General features: G+C 40.3%; 1 non-coding gene across 1 annotated transcript; it reads right to left on the reverse strand.

Moving 5' to 3' along the window:
• Window positions 1–6,535: 6,535 nt before the first annotated feature.
• LOC148044432 (U6 spliceosomal RNA) lies at window positions 6,536–6,638 on the reverse strand. Its single transcript, XR_015697596.1, has one exon. It is a non-coding gene; the product is annotated as a U6 spliceosomal RNA (small nuclear RNA).
• Window positions 6,639–17,085: the final 10,447 nt, after the last annotated feature.

The following is a 17,085-nucleotide window of genomic DNA, read 5'->3' on the forward strand; positions in this document are numbered from 1 at the left end:
TATCAAGCACAGTCTGGAGTATATTAAAACCAAATAGATTAAGAATTAAAAGATTAAAAATAAAGGAAAAAAGAAAGGAATAATAAAAAAAACAAAAAAACAAAAAAAGGGAAAAATCAATAAACTCTCTACATTAAGCTCAGCTTCCCATCATTATTAAAACTTAAGCAATGTGCATCATTCCTAATCTCAGTTAATTTATTACTTGCAGGATTTCAAACTATGTTGAAACCAAGTGAGTTAATCAAATAAAATTCTACTGTAGCTAGGGGCCTTATCTCTTTATCTAAATATGTGTCCATTTCCAAACCTTTAATTTGTCCCTTTTACCTCCTTCTCTATAAAGCAATTTAAACACCTCAAATATTTCTCACGGTTTCCATTCTAACTCCTCTCATCCTGCCTCTACCCGTGTCCATATATATATTTTATATCATCCGTACTCCTCTCATATTTGCTCCGCCTTCCTTCAAACTCCCTGAATATATCCTTCCAAGCATTATATTCAAATAACAATGACAATTTCTATAAAAATCAACTTACTTTCTGGCTCCAAATAAGCTCTAATTGAACCTTCACTACCCTCCCGTCTGCACCACACTTCCCAACTCCATTCAACCTAAGCCGCAATCCAGAAACATCACAATCTCCGCCCTCCACACCCTAGAGAATAAATCATAAACAATTTATATAAAAGTTCAAAGTTATCCATCAAGTCTTTTTTTTTAAGTCCCATACAGTATATTTTCCGAGAAAATCAGCATCATTTCTTTCAGCCTTAATGTCTCTTCATCAGTATACCACTATACCATTTTATATAAGACAGAAGTCACAAAGTATTATTCAACTTAAAATTAAGCAAATGTTTTGGAAGCAAAACTAAATCCTTGTTCTCTGCTCTTCTGCCCTTCTGGAGGGGAAAAACAATACCTCCCGCCTTGTAGTTGTGTGTTTGGTTGTTTCTCTTCTACTTCTCCTTGTCTTTCTCCGTGTCCGGGTGATTCAGGAAGTCCCGCCTTCAGGATCTTGTAGTAAAAATCTCGGGCTTCCCAAACAAAGTTGAGGCGATGTTTCTGGTCATCAAATGTAACCGTAATACCAAATGGCACCTCCCATCTGTACTCTATTTGATTATTTCTAAGTTCTTTGGTTAGAAAAGCATAGTCTCTCCTGGATCTTAACATTTGGGGTGGTATTTCTTTGAAGACGATCAAATCCTGTCCATCAATTCGCAGCCTGTTATTGTAAAACTCTTGTAGTATCACGTTTCTAGATTCTTTTGTAGCAAAATATATAATTATATCTCTCGGAAGCTGTCTCTGTTTTGCTGTCCACGAATTATGGCGGTAAATTTTTTGGATCTGCCAATCAAAGTTGAGTCCCGGACTTCCCACCAAACGACTGAAAGCCTCAGAAAAGGTCTGTTTCAAATTCTCCTGTTCATTTTCACGCAATCCCCTAACTCTTATTGCAAACGCAGTCTTTTTATAATTTGTCATAACAAGTTGTCTTTCTGCATTTTCAACTTCCTGTTGCAACATTTCAATTTTAGATGTCAGATTAGAATTAGCTTCTTCCAAAAGTTCCAGTTTATCTTCCATTCCTGCAATATAATCTGTCATTACAGTTATAACCTCGATCATATTCTCCTTTGTTTGAGCAATCTTGGCATCAAGTTTATCACATAATTCCGAAACAAGTTGCTTCATTTTCGCTCTAAATTCTTTAAGAGTTTCAAAAAGAAATTCTTTCATTAACAAATCTCCAGTAGAGGGTGTAGAAGGCAAAGGCTGCGGCTTTATAGCAATTGCTTGGGATGTATTGTTGAAAAAACGTTTCGGTAGCTTTGACTTGGGAGCCATTATAAAAGAAAAAAAGAAAACAAACAAAGTCTCTGCTCACCTTGATTTAAGATAAAATACTTTCAATAAACTTTTGGCAGTTAGTAAAGAGAAGTCTTCAGGGAAACGGGGCTAGTTAAGTATATCATATATCAAATGCGAAAGTTATAAAATCGCCATTTTGAAAAGCAGTTAAACAAAGGAGTTTTTTGTAAAATTGAAGCTGGTATTTTGAATAATAATAAACAAAAAGGTTATCAGGAATGGTCGCTGCTCGGATCAATTTTAAATAGCTTAGATTTGTCCTGAGGGGGGGGGACAACCTGCCTTGAGCTGAAAAAAAACAGCTGAGAAGATCTGGCTGGAGTAAAAAAAAAACTCAGCTTTTGTTGAACCTCTTTTCCGTTCACAGCGAAAAACAAAAGGCTGTGAACTACAAAGAGATTCTAACAACTGAGTTCCTCCCTGCCCCTTTCTTGCCTGAAAGGGGAGATATCTATAGATTTTTTAGATATACAGACCAGAACTCTGAGGGCAGCTCCTTTGAGCCACTGGCGACGGCAGACTCCTCCCCCGGAAGCCCGAAAAAAGAGATTTTTCAAGAGCATGCATTTGAATCACATTCAAAGTAGGTGCAGGAGACTTGCGAAACATGGCAAAAAATGAAGGAACACATTGCATACAGCAACAGCAAAGTATAAGTAATGTGATTATGTTCACACCATAGAAAATTCATCATGTACATTATTTTTTATAGAAGCTTGTAAATTAGCTAATTCATCTTCAATAGTTTTATTAAGTGAATGAAAATGCACAGCACAAGCATGTTGACCAACTAAGCTGCAAAATCCACCTTGACGAGCTAGCAAATAGTCTATAGCAAAGCGTTGTTGAATTAAATCTTGATTAAGTTCTTCAATTTCATTTTGCAAATCTCTAATAATTGCAGCAGTAGCAGTAATAGATTTCTCCAATCGGCATGTGAGACCTAAAATAGAATGTCTATTTTCTTGAGCTATTATTCCTGTGTATGATCCCAAAGTAATAGTTCCAGTTATGGCTCCAACTAATGCACGTCCAAAAGTAGGCAATGAAGAAAATTGAGTATCAATAATAATTTCATCAGAACATTTTGATTCCAAAACAGTACATCTTTTTTGAGTTGATAAACTTCCAGAAACACCCACTTGTACAGGTAAAGACAAATATCCAATGGCAGCACATTGATAGTTCTGAGAGTGTACGTTAGTTGCATATTTGTCAAAGAAAAACCACATTGCAGGATCTTTTAATTGCCATCCAGCACAGATTGATCCACCTGTTCCAGCATTAGAAGAGACAGTTTCAAAAATAGGAAAATTTTCAGGATACATATCAGGTATAGTGTTATGACCTTGTGATGTTTTAATAGTACTCCATAACCAATATTTCTGAGTACAATAACTATAATTCCCTACTTTATCTAAAATATGTTTAGCTTTTGGGTAATCAGACCATTGATTAAGCCAATTATAATGAGCATAACAACAAAAACATAAACCTCTAGTAAATTGGTTAATACGAATAGAATTCCATCTAACTAAATTTAATTCATTTGGAGGAGTAAAAAATAACCAAGAAGAATAAATATGTTGAAGTTGCGAAACAATGAAATAAGAAGAATTAATTAGATTAGGAATAACCAAGAGCCATAGGTGGTTCATAATATAAAGTTATATTACAGCCATGAATCAAAAACATATATTGAGCATGACGAATCCAAAGATTAGGACTAAAAGGAAAAGCAATGGTTGTCTCTGAGTTAGTAGAAACCGGAAAGATAAAGCAAAAGAGAAAACAACACATGAGAAAAAAGGATGTTTTCAATTGAGGTTGATCTTCAATGTGATTCCAAGGCAAGATTGGAGGACGTTGCATCCTTGGATCTTTCATTTGTTTTTCCATGATAAGGACGAACACACCAGCCTGGAATCCACACAGCTTGCTTTGTTTGCAAATCTTCAACTGTAGTGTAACCATGTCCAACTTATAACCACGATCAACTTATAACCTGGGGACGTCTGAAAATGAAACTTGACTGGAATGTCTGAAAAGGAATCTAGAAAACTTAAGTAATTCCATGCATAAAGAGCAATAGAGATCAAATTTTGAATCTTTCTCAAATTGAAGGGACCAGATTCAGTTTTTACTAATTTAGTTAATGTAGCTTTGAATGTACGATGAGCTCGCTCAATTATAGCTTACCCTTGAGAATTGTAAGGAATTCCATATATCAATTGAATGTTCCATTGCTGACAAAGAGAATTAAAGTCCTTGTTAGTATACGCAGAACCATTATCAGTTTTTAATTGAATTGGTCGGCCCATTACGGAAAAAGCAGAAAGACAATGAGACATTGCATCAAAAGTGCGCTCATGTCTAGCAGCAGTGACCCACAAAAAATGAGAATATGTATCAATGGATGCATGTAAATAAGTGTATGGTTTATTCTTAGCGCTTCAGGAAGAGGAGAACGAGTAAAAATAGAAGAAAATGAAAGATTCAATGTATTTGTAATAACTATTCTAGGATCTTTAGGTAAAGAATATTGAATATCACCAAGGTAGTGTGAAAAGGCAATTTGATATGAATCAGAAACAGTCATCAAATGTTCATGTTCAAGTTTAGTACGAGTGAAAGCTATTCCATCCAGGTCATGACCTATTAATTGCAAAGATCTTCATCGTGCTTTCATAATCAATTCTTCTAAAGCCTGTTGATAAGGACAAATATTTCTAGGAGGAGAAGCAGACAAATTCAACCATTCATGAATATGAATCACTTTTTCATCCAAAATAGAATAAAGACAACTATTAGGTAAAGGTGAAGTAGGAAGAATTGCTAATCATAATTTCTTAGCTATAGAAACAATTCTATCAACGTATCCCAATTTAAGTTTATTTAGAATGTCCTGGAGCCATTTCTTTTGCAAAACAGTAAGCAAGACTAAATCTCCAGGTTGTTTGGAACCTTTTAATAGAGAGAAAAGACAATAAGCGAAACCATGTTACCTCTTTTTCTTTATCCTGTGACTGTAATGGAATAGTGAAAAAACAATCATTCAAATCCACAACTAATAGTTTATAAAACTGTGGGATTAAATTAGGATTAGGAAGACCGTTGAATACATTCATTTATTTTTCTAAGATCAGATAAAAACCTCAATTTTCCTCTTTTCTTTTTAATAACAAAGACAGGAGTGTTCCATGGACTAGTAGAAGGTTCAATATGGCCAGCAGCCAATTGCTCCTGTACAAGGGAATGCAAAGCAATCAATTATTCAGAAGATAGAGGCCATTGCTCAGTCCAAACAGGTGTAGAACAAAGCCATTTAAGAGGAAGCACCATCATCCAAAATCAAATGAATATTAAGAAGAGAAAGAAGATCCCTACCCCAAATATTAGTATGAATATCTAAAATGTAAGGATGTAAAGATACAGACTTACCAGCAGAGGTTGTGATGCTATGGAATGAATGCTTTGCCAATCAGTTGTAGACCCACCAATGCACCACAAGGAATTAACATCACATTTAGGCCATTGGACAGGCCACTATAAAAGGGAGATGACAGTAACGTCGGCTCCTGTGTCCAACAAACTCTGAAACGGTTGCTTATTAAGATACAAAGTAAGAAGTGGCCTATGAGAATTAATAGACTGCAGGAGTCCTATAGAAGTAAGAGTTGAACCAAATCCAGAATCACCACGATTTCCAGTACCTGGGTTAGGTACCTTATAGGGAAGCAAAAGAAGTTGTGCTACAGAAGATCCTTTAGGAAGAAATTGTGGAATGTTAACCCAAATTTGCATAAAAATCACTCCAGTGTAATCAGAATCAATAACTCCAGGAACTACAGAACATCCCAATTTATGAGCAGAAGAACGTGGTAGGATTATGCCAACCAAACCAAAAGGAAGAGGACCAGTTTCACTTCTAAAGGAAATTTAAAACAAACACATCCTGTTTAATCACTTTTGCACTTAGGAAATTCTGTACAATGGTAGTCAACCACCACTAAATGGCGTGAACAACAATCTTTCTGACAATGACCTGATTTTTCACATTTGAAACAATTCCAAGCAGCTGCATGAGAATAATACAAATATTCACCTTTCCAAACAACACACTGCACAGAAGTCAAAATCACACGAAACAACCACCTCCAATTTTGAGGCATCACAGAACAACCACTCTCAATTCCTTCCAAAAGACCTCTAGTAAAATTTCCAGTAATTCCATAATCAGAAATAGCCTTTTTTAACTCCCTTAAAATCTGAAATGGCAAACCTTCCCATTCAGCAATTTGCTATCCAGCCTGTGGTTGATACTGTATCGGACACATACACCACAATTCAGCTAACTCTTTTCCAGAAATAGTAACATCCGATTTACAACTTTCTACCATTTTCTGAAAAGCAGACTTTGGAAGAATATTAGCAGAAGGAGGGGGAATAGGAGGAAGAGAAAGAGGAGAAAAAGAGAACTTTTTCCCAATCTGACAACTTCAGAGAGCCTTTTGCAGGATAGAAAGGACGTTAACTTTAACTTTAACTTTTAATAAATTTATATGCCGCCCAATCCCATAGGACTCCGGGCAGCTTACAGAAACAAGTTAATATAAGGAGTTAAAATAAAGAAACAATTTAAAAAGAAAAAAAATATGGAACGCTTCACAAATTTGCATGTCATCCTTGCGCAGGGGCCATGCCTTCTCTGTATCGTTCCAATTTTAGTATATGTGCTGCTAAAGCTAGGACAATTTAAAGCAATTTCACGGACCAGCCGAAAAAGAGCCTTTTGTGAAACAGATAACTCAGTCTTCTTAAGAAGATAACCCAACTCATTAACATGCTTCCTTTGTTCCTGAGAAAGCGAAGATGCCATACTTACAGAAACCTTGATAGGTTGAGAAGCCCTTAGGCTGACGACGCGTCTGTCCTTCCCTGGACGAAATATGGGTCCCTGTTCGGGGCGCCAAAATGTAGCATTTAGGGTCCCGAGGCTGAAGATGAAAAGAATGTAATCCACACACGGATAGCTGAATCAACCAAAGTTTATTGAGCATCCAGAATTGACATGAGAATCAACAGCAAAATTATTAATCATGAAACATCATTCTGATAGTGTTTTCAGCTTCTTTGAGCTCTCCCTACTTTACGTGTTATACCATTATTAGCTAACAAGTCTCCAAGGAACAATAATTGGTTAGTCCTTACATCATTTTTTTGCGGCCACAAGAATGGCATTTTAACTAGTGTGCTGAATGTATGATAGTACGACTGTGAGAGTGAATGTGCCCACTTTTAATTTAATTAATTTAATTATTTTTATCACTATATTGTATTTTTAATGACTACTGTGGGGTGCGTCTGAGCAGAATGTTTGTTGGGTGAACATGATAGGACTGGGGGTGCGACCTGGAGCCCCCTCCACTGAGTGCAGAAGCAGAAGTGGATGGGGGCCTGGATCTGCCTCTCACCCTAGAGTGAATGGTATGTGTGGCCTGCCGGGAAGAATGGGGGCCATGGGAGAGGGCGGAGGGTCTACGGATGGGGGAGAGGGTCGGAGCATTTCGGTTATGACTGGGAGGGGCAGATATGACGGGAGCTGTAGGGCTAGCCATTACCAGGGAAGAAGGACTCGCTACATTACAGTGATTCCTTGTTCCAGCCCCTCAGGCTCACCTCAAGAACCTGGTGGCAGAGGAGATCAGGGCCCTGGTCTCAGGTTGCTGCTGCTAAATGCCAGGTCTGTTGTGAATAAGGCTCCCCTCGTCTGGGACTTAATATTAGACGAGGGGGCAGACCTGGCATGTATAACTGAAACCTGGCTGGGCCAAGAGGGAGGAGTCCCCCTCTCAGAAATGTGCCCAGATGGGTTCCAGGTGCTCCACCAACCACGACACCAGAAAATGGGGTGGGGGAGTAGCAGTGTTGTCCAGGAGTCGTTAGTCCCTCGCAGGATCCCTGCCCCAGAGATTGTGGGGTGTGAGTCTCTTCTCTTGAAGTTGGACCTAGGGGTTCAAATGGGCTTGTTCCTGACGTACCTACCTCCCAGCTGCGTCACGACAGCCCTGCCTGTGCTACTAGAGGTAGTAGCCGGGTTGGCGGTAGAGTTCCCCAGGCTAATGGTGCTGGGGGACTTTAATCTACCGTCTCTCGGCGAACACTCTGAGGGGCCACAGGAGTTCATGGCCTCCATGATAACCATGAACTTGACCCAAGTAGTTCAGGGTCCAACTCATAGAGCGGGACACACACTCGACCTTGTACTTCTCTTGGGGCAGTGGAGACGTGATCTGGGGAATAGAGACCTCACCCTTGTCATGCTCAGATCACTCCTTGCTGAGGTTTGACTTCAGGACACTATTCCCTCACTGCAGGGAGGTGGAACCAATTAAATGGTTCCGCCCCAGGCGCCTGATGGACCTGATGGGATTTCAGAGGGAGCTTGGAGAAATACCTGACTCCCTTGCATGCAATCCGACCAAATCCTTAGTTGCTGCCTGGAATGTTGCGGCGACTGAGGCACTGGACTGGATTGCGCCTTTGAGGCCTCTCTGTGGCAGTGGATCCAGGAGGGCACCTTGGTTTACTGAGGAACTCCTGGAGATGAAGTGCCAAAAGAGACGCCTAGAGCGACGTTGGAGGACTAGTAACTCTGAATCTGATCGAACACTACTAAGAGCCTTTATTAGGACTTACCTAGTGGTGATATGGGCGGCAAAATGCACGCATTTTTCTGCTCTTATTGCATCCGCAGAATCCCGCCCAGCAGCCCTGTTCAGGGTGACCCGCTCCCTCCTGAAAGGTGAGGGGGTGGGGGAACCCCTGCAGGGAAGAGCTGAGGAATTTGTTCAGTTTCTGTCGGATAAAATCACTCAATTTCGGACAGACCTTGACTCCGCTTGGGCAATGCCAGCCGAGATGCCAAGGGCAGGTCTAAGTCGGACTTCCTGGGATGAGTTCGAATTTGTCACCCCTGAGGAAGTGGACAAGGCCATGGGAGCGATGAGCGCCTCCACCTGCTTACTGAACCCATGCCCCTCCTGGCTGGTCTTGACCAGCAGGGAGGTGGCATGAGGCTGGCTCCAGGCAATTACCAACGCATCTTTGCAGGAGGAGTCTTTCCCGCAGCCACTAAAGGAAGCGGTGGTGAGACCCCTCCTCAAGAAGCCTTCACTGGATCCAGCCGTCTTGAAAAACTACCATCCTGTCTCCAACCTTCCTTTTCTGGGGAAGGTTGTTGAGAAGGTCGTGGCGCTTCAACTCCGACGGACCTTGAATGAAGCGGATTATCTGGATTCCTTTCAGTCTGGTTTCAGGCCTGGGTACAGCACTGAAACCGTTTTGGTCGCACTGATCGATGATCTCTGGCGGGCCAGGGTTAAAGGGCATTCCTCTATCCTGGTGCTTCTTGACCTCTCAGCAGCTATCGATACCATCGACCATGGTATCCTTCTGCGACGTCTGGAGGAGGTGGGAGTGAGGGGCACCATTCTACGGTGGTTCTCCTCTTGCCTCTCCGGTACGTCACAGTCGGTGTTGGTCGGGGGACAGACGTCGACCTCCAGGCCCCTCAAATGTGGGGTGCCGCAGGGTTTAGTCCTGTCCCCCCTCCTATTCAACATCTACATGAAGCCGCTGGGTGAGATCATACGACGGCACGGGATAAAGTACCATCAATATGCAGATTATACTCAATTGTATCTATCTGCCCCGTGCCACCTCAGTGTAGCGGCGGACGTGATGTGCCGATGCCTGGAAGCTGTCAGGATCTGGATGGGGATGAACAAATTGGTACTCAATCCCGACAAGACCGAGGGGCTTTGGATGTTGCCCCCGAAGAACAGTTCAGACAGTCCATCCTTGATCCTGGGGGGTGAAAATTTACACCCCTCAGAGCGGGCTCGCAATTTGGGGGTCCTCCTGGATTCGCAGCTGACACTTGAACACCATCTGTCGGCTGTGACCAGGGGGGCTATCAGCCTCTGCTTTGCTGCTGCTTCAGCTGCCCTGAAACGGGGAGGGAGGGCATGGTATTTGGGAGGAGTTACTTGTTGTGCTGGAGGAAGATTCTGGAGTTCTGCTGCCTGTCGGACTACGCATGCGGAGGAGGTTCCCGCCAAGGCTAACGGCACCGACATTCCATCTTGGTGATGCCTTTCAAAGTTATCTCACACCTGACACTTAGGAGAATTATGATTGGACTGTAACTGGGATGCCAAGGGGTGGGGAATGGGTTATTTTATATATCAATCGCTTTCGCGCCTAAATAATCAGTCTTCGCTTTGCTACGCCTTTAATCATTTATAATTAGTAAAAGTACACTTGATTTCTACCTATGCAGTCTCGTGGTCTTCTTTCCTAATTACTCAATGAAGAGGTGCTGACAGGGGCCTTTGCCCAGGTTCGCCTGGTACACCAATTGCGGCCCTACTTGGACAGGGGGGCACTTCAGACGGTCACTCAGGCCCTTATCACCTCAAGGCTCGATTATTGCAATGTGCTCTACATGGGCCTACCCTTGAAAAGGGTTCGGAGACTATAGCTAGTCCAGAATGCAGCCGCGTGAGCGATATTGGGTGTACCGAGATACACCCATATTACACCTGTCCTCCGTGAGCTGCACTGGCTGCCAATTGGTCTCTGGACGCAATTCAAGGTGTTGGTTATTACCTTTAAAGCCCTACATGGCTTAGGACCAGCCTATCTGCGAGACCGCCTACTGCCATACACCACCCAATGGCCAATAAGATCCCACAGGGTGTGCCTCCTTTGGATACTGTCAGCCGGACAGTGTCGGCTGGCGGGCCCCCAGAGGAGAGCCTTCTCTGTGGCTGCTCCGACCCTGTGGAATCAGCTACCCCCAGAGGTCCGGACCTTACCCACTCTCATGGCCTTCAGGAAAGCTGTTAAAACCTGGCTGTTCCGGCAGGCCTGGGGCTGTTGACCTTAGTGCTAAGGTCCAGCCCCGATTAGAACGTATGTGTGTTGTGAATTTTAAACTATTTTTTTACTTATTTTGCTTTTCTTTTTTTTTCTTCTTCTTTCATTGTAAGCCGCCCGGACTCCTCCGGGATTGGGCAGCTTATAAATTTAATAAATGAAATGAAATAAATGAAATCATTGATAGACGTGAGAACGTTCACGTTGTAATAGCTGAATAAATCAAGAATTATCAAATGAGTGAATAAAATGTTGCAGGTTATACTTTGTTTCATCCCGTGTCCTCGAACCATGCCTGGGAACACTGCAAGCAAAGAATAGCTGACAGGCAAATATTTTCTGCAGATTGCTGCAGTTTTTGCTTACACGTGTAACCTCAGTTCCAAGGACCATTCAGATGGTTCACTGTAAAAACCCTACATTGGCTAACTAATAGAAACAGAAGTTAGAAATCTAAAAGTACGAAAGAAAACACCAATTATGTAAGGAAAAGTCACTAAAATATAAAAGCAAATATTATTAGTATTTGATCATTATTAATGTGTATATAACTGTGGGACATTACACACATACCCCAAACTATGACAGTGCCAGGAAAACACCAAATGAATAAATGTTTTACCCCAAAAGACTGCAGATGAAAACAGTTTTCCCTCTAACTCGAAGGACAGGAAAGATAAAGCCACTGGAATAAAAACCATCAAGGCATTGCGGGACGTATTAGCATAAAGGACAGTTGCAGAAACCTCACAGAACCAGAAACCACATAAAACAGTGGCAAGAAACTCAAGCCAGCCTTTCCCCCTTTAAGAAAACCCCAGGCAAAAACACCAGCTGACAGGAAGACTTAAATTCTTAAGTACACCTGTTAAGACAAAGGGAATCAGCAGGCTAAAAATAGCTCACCTGGAACTCCTCTTTACCTTTTTCCTGGCAGGATTAACCCCCAGGAAACAGGAAAATAAAAGCAGGGCAATCAGAAACCATCAAAACTCATCAAGCTGCAAGAGCTCACAAAGCAGCACACAGATCAACATATGAAAACAGCTGAAAAGGTGATTGCTGCAAGAAGCAACCACCTCACAATTACCTCAAAAATCAGTTATCACACAGAAACACACAAAATCTTGCAAAGCTGCCTTGCACCAACCTGTACATATAAAAGCAGCCATTTTGATGTGGAATTGATGTGGAAATTTGAATTTTAAAATTTATGTACCTCAAAATGGCTGCTTTTCTTTGTGCAGGTTGGTGCAAGGCAGCTTTGCGAGATTTTGTGTATTTATTCACACTCACTACAGAAACACACAGAAACACACAAAATCTTGCAAACCATGCACCAACTGCACATTTAAAAGCAACATATTGCATCACAAATAAAACATTTCCTAAAAGCAATAAAAATTCTTTTAATAAACATTTCCTGAAAACAAAAATTAAAAAAAACAATTCCTAAAAACAATTTGAAATTTTTTTTTCCTAAAAGCAATAAAATTTCTTTTTAAAAACATTTCCTCAAAACAATAAAATTTCTTTTTAAAAACATTTACTAAAAGCAATAATTTTTTAAAAAACATTTCCTCAAAACAATAAAATTTCTATTAAAAACATTTCTTCAAAACAATAATTAAAAAATACATTTCCTCAAAACAATATTAAAAAAACATTTCCTAAAAACAGCCAAATTTCCTGAAAAAAATTAACAATAAAATATCCTTTTAAAAAAACATTAAAAGAATAAAGAATAAAAACCAGTCTCTTCAATTTTTTCTTTTTTCAGAAATAAACCAATTTCCATGAATATCAATGGATTTAATCTCTTTATATTCGTCTTCCATTTCAGTTTTTTGAATTTCAATCTCCTTATTTTGTATTTGAAAAACATCCTCAGTTTTTTCATCATATTTTGTTGTTAAATGCTCCAAATATCCCAATTTTCTCTCAATTTTTCCCTCTGTATTTAATTTTGCAGTTCTAAAAGTATTCCTTGCAAATTCAAAAACTCTGCGGATGCCATATTCATATGCATTTATTTTTTTCTTAGAAGGTCAGCAAGATTAAAACATACATTCACAAGCTCTTTGTAAGCGAAAACAAACTTCAAAGGGACAGCTGTGGAATCTTATCAGATCAGCCAAACAGCCAGGCAGTAAAACCTTGCAATGTCGAAGTCAAAACAATCAATCTGTAGCTTGCAGAAAGTCACAAAGAAATTTTAGAAGAAGAAAGCTTAATCCAGCCATTTGAAAAAGGTTTGCTTAGATTCAATCCATGTAAATAGCATTTAAAAAGTAAGATAACCACTGTCCAGAACCATTACAAAGATCAAATTTGCCACTAAGTTCTATTCTTTGATTTAAGTTGGTTTTTAGGTTTTATAGGCAGTCCGTTTTTTAAAAAACAATAAAAGTTTCTCACCAGCTGGAAACACTTTCTCTTTCCACATCATTCTGTTCTGAGGCCGTCCTGACTTTGACAGTCTTGACAAAAGACTGGAATTTTTATTACCGTCTCAAAGACCTTTTCTTGCTTCTTTCGGAGATTTTGCGATATCCCCGAGATCAGCAATACATAATCTTCCTATTCACCATCTCTTCGGGATGATTTAGGTCCGTTGGGACCCCCCCAGTAATAAAAGTGTCGACTGCGATCTCATTGCCCAAACTCTTCTGTGCATGTGCAGAAGCATCACACGCACACGAGCAAACTGGTAGGGAAAAAATTAGAAACCCACCACTGTCTTCTATCCATTATCAGCAAACTCTATGCCAGATTGTTATATTATAAACTCTTGGATTGGATGTACTTCAAGAATATTGGCCTCTGAGCAGATTTGCTTTACTTTTATTTGCATTCATTTTACTTTGACCACTATTTGATATTACAATTGAATTTTAAAATGAAAATCCTTAATCATGTATAATGTATAATGTTTGTCTCTGCTTTCTAACTTTTTTAACATTTAAAAAAAAAGGCAAAAAGTTTTTAAACTATGTTGCAGGAATATCTGAAAAGGCCAGGAAGATTTTCAATCAACACAATATACATACAGATTTGAAACCCAAAAATACACAAAGGCAGTAGCTTGTCCACCCCAAGGATAAAACAACCAGACACAAACTGAGTAGTGTGATATATGTAGTACAATGCAGTGAGATATGTACAGATTTGTACATTGGAGAAACCAAACAACCACAACACAAATTAATGTGCATAACATAGGAGAACAAAGCCATCAGAACAAGATTCAGTGGTCCATCTGCATTTGAAAGATAAAGGTCACTCTTTTGAAGACAGCAAATTCCACATTTTGGACAGAGATGTATGGTTTGAAAGAGGGGTCAAAGACGCCATCTACATTAAGATTGACCAGCCCTGGGGCTTCCGGTTTGGGTGTGGTCTGAGAGGAGTTGTTGTTTTTAACAGCTCCGGATCCTTGGCTGCGTTAAGCTGTCTAAACAGTATCCATCAACAATTTGACAGTTTGATTACCTCTTCTCCGGGCATAGGAGGAGGAGGCGAGTAAGCTGTGTTTGGGCAGCGCTCCATTTAACCCCCCCCAGAACATAAATCTGGGGGTGGAAGGAGGGAGCCGCCTGGTAACATAGTGGATTCTCCGTGTCAAGGACTTCTTCTGCCTTTTTTGCAGAACGAAGGCATATGTCCACCCTCAGCTCAAGGATTGATTTATTACTGATTCCAATACGGGGAGAGCTGCTACTGGAGAACGTCTAATTGTATGTATAAAGACTTTAACTCCATTTTTTAAAGAATTCCTTCTGATAAACTACTTGCTAAAAATACACAGAAAATGGTGCTGAACAGCTTTGTAGGAGGGGTCAGGCTCTGATGCCACAGATTTTTACAGAGCTCAGAACATTTAAAGATCATTAAATCGGCCTGAGGGGGTTGTTGTTTTTAACAGCTCTGGATTCTTGGCTGCGCTAAACTGTCTAAACAGTATCCATCAACTGTTTGGCAGTTTGATTACCTCTTCTCCGGGCAAAGAAGAAGGCGAGCAAGCTATGTTTGGGCAACGCTCCAACTAACCCCCCCAGAACATAAATCTGGGGCAGGAAGTGGGAGCTGGCCAGCAGCATAGTATTTCTCCGCGTCAAGGATCTCTTCTGCCTTTTTTGCAGAACAAAGGCATTCACGAACCCTCAGCACAAAGACTGATTTATTACTGATTTCAAAGCGGGCAGAACTAATACTCATGAACTCCTAATTGTATGTATAAATCTTTAACTCCATTTTTTAAAAAGAATTCCTTCTGACAATTTACTTGCTAGAAATACACATAAAATGGCACCGAACAGCTTTGTAGAAGGGGTCAGGCTCTGACGACATTTTTACGGAGCTCAGAACATTTAAAGATCAAGTGATTTATTACCAAACTAAATAGTAATTGCTGCATAAGCGGCTTGCCTGGATTTACTAATTGGGTAAAGAAGATTAAATCTGGAATGGCTTCTAAGCAGCCAAAGTCCCCCCCCCCCAATGCGTCGAAAAGCACAGGAAATTCGCCTGCTCCTGGAACTACATTACAGTCACTACTCCCCCCCTACTCCTGCAGGGGAGCCCCTGACCCGAGAAATTTTACAAAAAGAATTAGCCAAGGCTTTAAAAAATCATGCAGCTGCGATGGAAATTAAAATAAAGGAAGAGATATCTGCTGCTCGTAAAGAATTGTCAGAAGAGCTTATGAATTCAGTTCAGATTCGGAACCAGCAAACTAGAGATGATATTCTAGTGGCTTTTAACTGCCTATTGGGCTATGTCTCAGAAATTGAAGATAGATTAGAAGATCTTAGTGATTCTAATATTAATCTGGTAACGAAAATGGATGTGGTTCAATAAAAGGTTGGTGATGCAGAAAATGAAATTATAATGTTGCAGTATAGATAGATGAAATTTGCCTTAAGGATAAGAGGCCTCAAAGAGAAAAATCAAGAAAATTTGAAGCAGATTTTCTCAGAAGCCTTTGATCAATTGATGGGAAGGTCAGGAGGGCATTTTGATTGGCAGATTGACAAAATATATCATGTTAATTCCTGGCTCGCCAGACAAAAGCAACTCCCAAGAGACATTGTGGTGTATTTTGCTATGAGAGATATGAAGAATTTGATATTGCAAGAGTCTTACAAAACTAAGCTTCAAATTGGGGGTCAGGAGGTGACTGTTTTGAAGGAAATACCACCCAAAATGTTGAGATCGAGAAAAGACTGTGCCTTCTTAGTCAATGAACTCAAAAATCAACAGCTACAGTTCAGATGGGAGGCTCCAGCCGAACTTGCAGTCACCTATCAGGGACAAAGATATCGTCTTAACTCAGTATGGAAGGCTTGAGATTTTTACAATAATATATTGAAGGCTGAACATCCCCCGCTCCAGGACCCAGAGAAAGAGAACAAGAAGGACAGGATAGACAGAAGCTACCCAAGGATCACCAAGGCTGGACCAACTTCCTCTCTCAGAACTAGAAGGAGCGAAGGAGCAAAGACAAACCTGCGTGATTACCAGGCGAATGGAACAAGAGTTAAAAAAGCAACAAGCTTTACAACAAACACATGCTACCGTCCAAGAATTCACAGGTTTTAGCTCAGAAGCAGTGGGTGGAGCCAGGCCGAAAGCCAAACTACAGGATTTCCAGATGGCTCTTAAAAAGCTTCAGGGAGCTAAAGATGACAACTAAGTTCTTAACCTGGAACGTTAACGGTGTAAACTCCCCACAGAAAAGGAAGAAAATAAATCATTATTTGAAACAATTTAAGAATGACATAATTTGCCTGCAAGAAACTCATATTAGATCAACTGATCACAAATACTTGATTAATGCAAGACTTGGACAACACTTTGTAGCTTCTGCTCCTGAGAAGAAAAATGGTATAGTTATTTACTTAAGAAAGAACATGAAAGCCGAATTAATTGAAACAGACTCTCGAGGAAGATATATTGCAATAGAACTGGTATTAGAAGGGAAAAAGATACTTCTAATGGGAATATATGCTCCCAATCAACAACAAGATAAATTTTATAAAACGCTCCATACTAAGTTAGTACATTGGGACTATAGATCTTGCATATTACTGGGTGATCGGAACGGTGTTATGGATACCAAGAAAGACAAGAAGGGTCTCCGGCAAAATATCCAAACGTGAGCGAAACTACCTGTCAGCCTCTGTTTCGCTGCTGCTTTTCGGCTGCCATTGAAACGGGGAGGGGGGGCATGGTATTTGGGAGGGGAATCATTATG

This window comes from Thamnophis sirtalis, unplaced genomic scaffold (genome assembly GCF_051295495.1).
Source record: "Thamnophis sirtalis isolate CommonGarterSnake01/CBP01778 unplaced genomic scaffold, rThaSir2_p1.2 scaffold_8, whole genome shotgun sequence".
NCBI classification, from domain to species: Eukaryota; Metazoa; Chordata; class Lepidosauria; order Squamata; family Natricidae; genus Thamnophis; species Thamnophis sirtalis.